This window comes from Malaclemys terrapin, chromosome 1 (genome assembly GCF_027887155.1).
Source record: "Malaclemys terrapin pileata isolate rMalTer1 chromosome 1, rMalTer1.hap1, whole genome shotgun sequence".
Lineage (NCBI taxonomy): Eukaryota > Metazoa > Chordata > Testudines > Emydidae > Malaclemys > Malaclemys terrapin.
The window spans coordinates 215,511,997-215,517,996 of NC_071505.1; positions in this window are offsets into that span (position 1 = coordinate 215,511,997).

Consider the following 6,000-nt stretch of genomic DNA (forward strand, 5'->3'; position numbering starts at 1 on the left):
ACCGCAGGGGTCTGTTTTGGGACCGGCGCTGTTCAATATCTTCATCAACGACTTAGATATTGGCATAGAAAGAACGCTTATTAAGTTTGCGGATGATACCAAACTGGGAGGGATTGCAACTGCTTTGGAGGACAGGGTCATAATTCAAAATGATCTGGACAGATTGGAGAAATGATCTGAGGTAAACAGGATGAAGTTTAACAAAGACAAATGCAAAGTGCTCCACTTAGGAAGGGAAAATCAGTTTCACACATACAGAATGGGAAGAGACTGTCTAGGAAGGAGTACGGCAGAAAGGGATCTAGGGGTTATAGTGGACCACAAGCTAAATATGAGTCAACAGTGTGATGCTGTTGCAAAAAAAGCAAACATGATTCTGGGATGTATTAACAGGTGTGTTGTGAGCAAGACACGAGAAGTCATTCTTCCGCTCTACTCTGCTCTGGTTAGGCCTCAGCTGGAGTATTGTGTCCAGTTCTGGGCACTGCATTTTAAAAAAGATGTGGAGAAATTGGAAAGGGTCCAGAGAAGAGCAACAAGAATGATTAAATGTCTTGAGAACATGACCTATGAAGGAAGGCTGAAAGAATTGGGTTTGTTTAGTTTGGAAAAGAGAAGACTGAGAGGGGACATGATAGCAGTTTTCAGGTATTTAAAAGGGTGTCATGAGGAGGGAGGAAACTAGTTCACCTTAGCCTCTAAGGATAGAACCAGAAGCAATGGGTTTAAACTGCAGCAAGGCAGGTCTAGGTTGGACATTAGGAAAAAGTTCCTAACTGTCAGGGTGGTTAAATACTGGAATAAATTGCCTAGGGAGGTTGTGGAATCTCCATCTCTGGAGATATTTAAGAGTAGGTTAGATAAATGTCTATCAGGGATGGTCTAGACAGTATTTGGTCCTGCCATGCGGGCAGGGGACTGGACTTGATGACCTCTCGAGGTCCCTTCCAGTCCTAGAATCTATGAATCTATAAAACCCACTGTGCACCTTGTAAAGGGTCATAGGATTTTTAACCCTAAGGTTTACAATACAATCCTGACAACCTCATAAACAGCTAGAGAAGGCGGAGGCAATGGGACCTCTCCCCTCTAACAGGAGTGTTTTGGCCTATACCCCTCCACTTTGTGCTCCCTCTGTTTTTCCTCTGTTCTCCATGCTCCCCTGCTTCTACAGTGCACCCTTGCCTACTTTTTTTTTTTTTTAACTTTGGTCCCTTGCTGTGGTTTTTATTTTGCACCCCCATTTGCCCCTGCAACTCCTATACCCTCATTCCTCCTCCCCAGAACTCCCCCCAGCCCAGCTGTTACCTTGTAACCCCATTTTTAAAGTGTTTTCAGATACTTTAAATTGCTGTTAGTGGCACTAGCAGCTTATTGGATGGTTCTGAGCATTAAACTAAATCCATGTCTAATATAATGCTTTTAAATGCACATTATATAAATGATTGCATTTCCATCTGGGTTTAAGGTGATACTAACAAGCTACTCCAAATTTGGAGTTGTAGTTTATGATGTCATTTCAAAATCTTTGATTGGACCCAGATCAAATAAATTATGGATTTAGAAATGCTAAAGGAGACACACTCCCTTTTATCACAGCATCATTGGAACTAATGAGGGGGAAAAGACTTACTAGGTCATCTGATCCATCTCCCAAATAGTGCAGGAGTCTCCCCTATAGTCTATCTTCTAGTCCTTTGTGCAGTTTTGTTTGAAATGTTTCTCCATTCCCCCCCTAGGAATCTAGGTCAAACCTACCTGCTAGTAAACCTATTGACTTGTTACCAAGTATCCTGAGGTTCTTGGATTTTTCCAAACTGCAACTACGTAGATGTAGGGGAGAGCCCCTTCCCTGTTAGCAATATAGGAAGGGCAGAGGGGTCACCAGCCCCAGATGGAGAACCCATGAACAAGTAGACCTCATGGCGATCGGGGGAGGTCCCAGATGACTGGAAAAAGGCTAATGTAGTGCCCATCTTTAAAAAAGGGAAGAAGGAGGATCCGGGGAACTACAGGCCAGTCAGCCTCACCTCAGTCCCTGGAAAAATTATGGAGCAGGTCCTCAAGGAATCAATTATGAAACATTTAGAGGAGAGGAAAGTGATCAGGAACAGTCAGCATGGATTCACGAAGGGGAAGTCGTGCCTGACTAACCTAATTGCCTTCTATGATGAGATAACTGGCTCTGTGGATGAGGGGAAAGCAGTGGATGTGTTATTTCTTGACTTTAGCAAAGCTTTTGATACTGTCTCCCACAGTATTCTTGCCACCAAGTTAAAGAAGTATGGGCTGGATGAATGGACTGTAAGGTGGATAGAAAGCTGGCTAGATCGTCGGGCTCAACGGGTAGTGATCAATGGCTCCATGTCTAGTTGGCAGCCGGTTTCAAGTGGAGTGCCCCAAAGGTCGGTCCTGTGGCCGGTTTTGTTTAATATCTTTATTAATGATCTGGAGGATGGTGTGGACTGCACTCTCAGCAAGTTTGCAGATGACACTAAACTAGGAGGCGTGGTAGATACACTAGAGGGTAGGGATCGGATACAGAGGGACCTAGACAAATTAGAGGATTGGACAGAAAAAAACCTGATGAGGTTCAACAAGGACAAGTGCAGAGTCCTGCACTTAGGACGGAAGAATCCCATGCACTGCTACAGACTAGGGACCGAATGGCTAGGTAGCAGTTCTGCTGAAAAGGACCCAGGGGTCACAGTGGACGAGAAGCTGGATATGAGTCAACAGTGTGCTCTTGTTGCCAAGAAGGCTAACGGCATTTTGGGCTGTATAAGTAGGGGCATTGCCAGCAGATCGAGGAACGTGATCGTTCCCCTTTATTCGACATTGGTGAGGCCTCATCTGGAATACTGTGTCCAGTTTTGGGCCCCACACTACAAGAAGGATGTGGAAAAATTGGAAAGAGTCCAGCGGAGGGCAACAAAAATGATTAGGGGTCTGGAGCACATGACTTATGAGGAGAGGCTGAGAGAACTGGGATTGTTTAGTCTCCAGAAGAGAAGAATGAGGGGGGATTTGATAGCAGCCTTCAACTACCTGAAGGGGGGTTCCAAAGAGGATGGAGCTCGGTTGTTCTCAGTGGTGGCAGATGACAGAACAAGGAGCAATGGTCTCAAGTTGCGGTGGGGGAGGTCCAGGTTGGATATCAGGAAAAACTATTTCACTAGGAGGGTGGTGAAGCACTGGAATGCGTTACCTAGGGAGGTGGTGGAATCTCCTTCCTTGGAGGTTTTTAAGGCCCGGCTTGACAAAGCCCTGGCTGGGATGATTTAGTTGGTGATGGTCTGCTTTGAGCAGGGGGTTGGACTAGATGACCTCTTGAGGTCCCTTCCAACTCTGATATTCTATGATTCTACCTGGTAGATTTATCAAACCTAGATGAGAAAATCCTAGTTCCTTGATCACGTCTCATACCAGAGAAAAGTATTCTACTGAGATGGAGATCATTATAAATAAAGTATGAGTGAACTTGTTGATATGGAAAGAAATACTAGACACCATAAAACCTTTCAGTATTGTATAGCCTAATTTCCTTGAGCATATGAATAAATGTAACTAATTCCTTTCGCTTCAGCTTTTCTAATCTTTCCTTTGCTTTACCCATTTTGTCTTAACTTTTTTCAAAGGCACCAACTACCACAGTCAAGGCTTTGTGTACACTATAGTAAGCTGACCTAAATTCTGTGACGTGGTGTCTGGATGCAACAGCACATGGATGGACCTGAGTTGAATAGTAGCTTCATTTAAATTTTAAAATGGTGGGTTTTGGTCAATTAAATATGAATATAAATAATACACTCAGTGAAGGAGCCTCTGTGATTTAATGTGATATTGCATTTAACTGTGTGTTGTCCTCAACTTTTTAATTTTTAGTATTATGCAAAATTACATATTGGAAATGCATAACTGGATTATAGAAGCTGTGAGGGGAAGCAGAAGGGTCTTGTAGATGAGTAGAGGACAGTTGGGACTTTTGGCTCCAGAGAAGACAGTTTAGGGCTATGGGATGGGAACAGTACCTGGATGCTCTCAGTAAAATGACCAGCAATAGAACAGATATTCATTTAAACTGTAATATTTAGATTTCAGAATCAACGCCCCATTGAGATGAGTGGGAAAGCTATTGTTTCAGGATTGTCAGCACTCGTAGATAGCCAACATTTCATCAACATACACTGAGTTCATAGTTCCAAGATTTTCTTTACAGGCACGAAGGCTGTATGAGAACCATGATTTTAAAAATAAATAATACGTACATTCTGGAGCACAATTCTTTGGCAAGGGGTGGATTTCACAGCAAATTCCACGGCTGTGGAATCAAGGAATATATAAAAGGTGTTAATATAACAGCTAGCATCTATAGTTCTTAGGTAGATTACAGAGGCTTGAGACGGTCTCTTTTTTCTTCCCTCCTCCAAATATTTTAAAACTATGAACTTGACTTTAAAGGAGACCCCTAGAAGATATTACAGCCATTCAATGGACAATTGGAGAGGACATTACATTGTATTTCACAGTGTAACATACATAAGGACACAGCCTGCCTTGTAATGGAAGATTGTTATATTCTATTCAGACAATTGGAATGGAAAGCAATGAAGTTTGTGGTGATGTTACAAACTGTAACAATACAACCTAATATTAAAAGAGAATAAATTGAATGGTTAAACAAGATGTTAACTATTGTCAATGGTATAGTAGCAATATTAGCTGTAGGTGTACTGCACATTATGAAAGTTTACTGGGTCACAGACGTCTACAAAAATCCTCATGACCCCCAAGTCGGTAAAGATGGTGCTGTGCATATATTTCTATCAGAAATATATGCGCAGAAATATGCCAGAAATAATCGAATCTAGCAGTGGCCTGGGGACAGTGACCTTAATTTAAAATCAATTAAAAATCCCCATGTCAATGATGGCTGATTGCCCTCTTCTCATGTCTCACACCGATGCTCTCATAGTCCTGCCATGGTCAATGTCACTAAACAAGTTGGTAAGCATTATATCATTTTGCTGCATGTCTCTTGAGGAAGGTGAGATAGCACTGCCTCAGGCACTTCACCGTGTTAGTAAGAGAGCAATTATTATTTATTAATTTATACTGCTCCATGGGTGTGCATCAGCATGTCTACCTCATCCGTCTATCCCAATGGTATTTCCTAAAAGTACTGATCTTAATAACATAAACACTGCTAGAATAGAATCCTGTTTCTGCTAGGAACAATTTGCTTGGGTTGCTATACTTAGGGCAGCTAAAATAAGGATGCAAATTAAGGGGCCCGAATCTGTAAACACTTACATACAAGAGTAATTTTGTGATTTACAGGCATAAATGTTAGCATAATGGAGCCCTAGTACTGCTTGTGCATCTTTAGGGAATTTGTACATCTTTTGGTGGCAAAATTAAAAGACAGCATTTGTCTAGTGGGCCCCCAATAAGTATCAGGACTCACTGCATGGACACCGGGTGTGCACTAGTGGATTCCAACACAGAATCAGAACTTTAATCTGTACTTGTTTTAAAGTGGTCAGGATCATTTTGTATATAGGTACTATAGCCATTTTATGGATTATTTTTAGTGGTAATCCTAACAAGGTTCTATTATTTCGTATTACAAAGCACCATGAGTAATCCAATTGGATCATACATCTTTGCTTTACTCTTGATTGCATAGACGCACTTTGATCACATCACTGCTATATGTATTGAAAGAAATGCTGTCACATTTTGTTCTTAATGCAGCAATCCAAGATGGATTAGAAGTTTTAAATTGGATTCATGAATTATAATCAACACTGGATTACAAACCTCACACAGCTCATTGTATCAATGTGTGCATATCATTTGTTCTAAACTCTCCAGAACACAGTAAATGGGTGAGAGCATATAACACAGAAATTCTGAACAGATGCAAGATTTGTAGTGATAGAAGTAATTTTCAGCTTTTGAACCAATAAGGAATGGACTGCAAGAAGACTCAGGCAT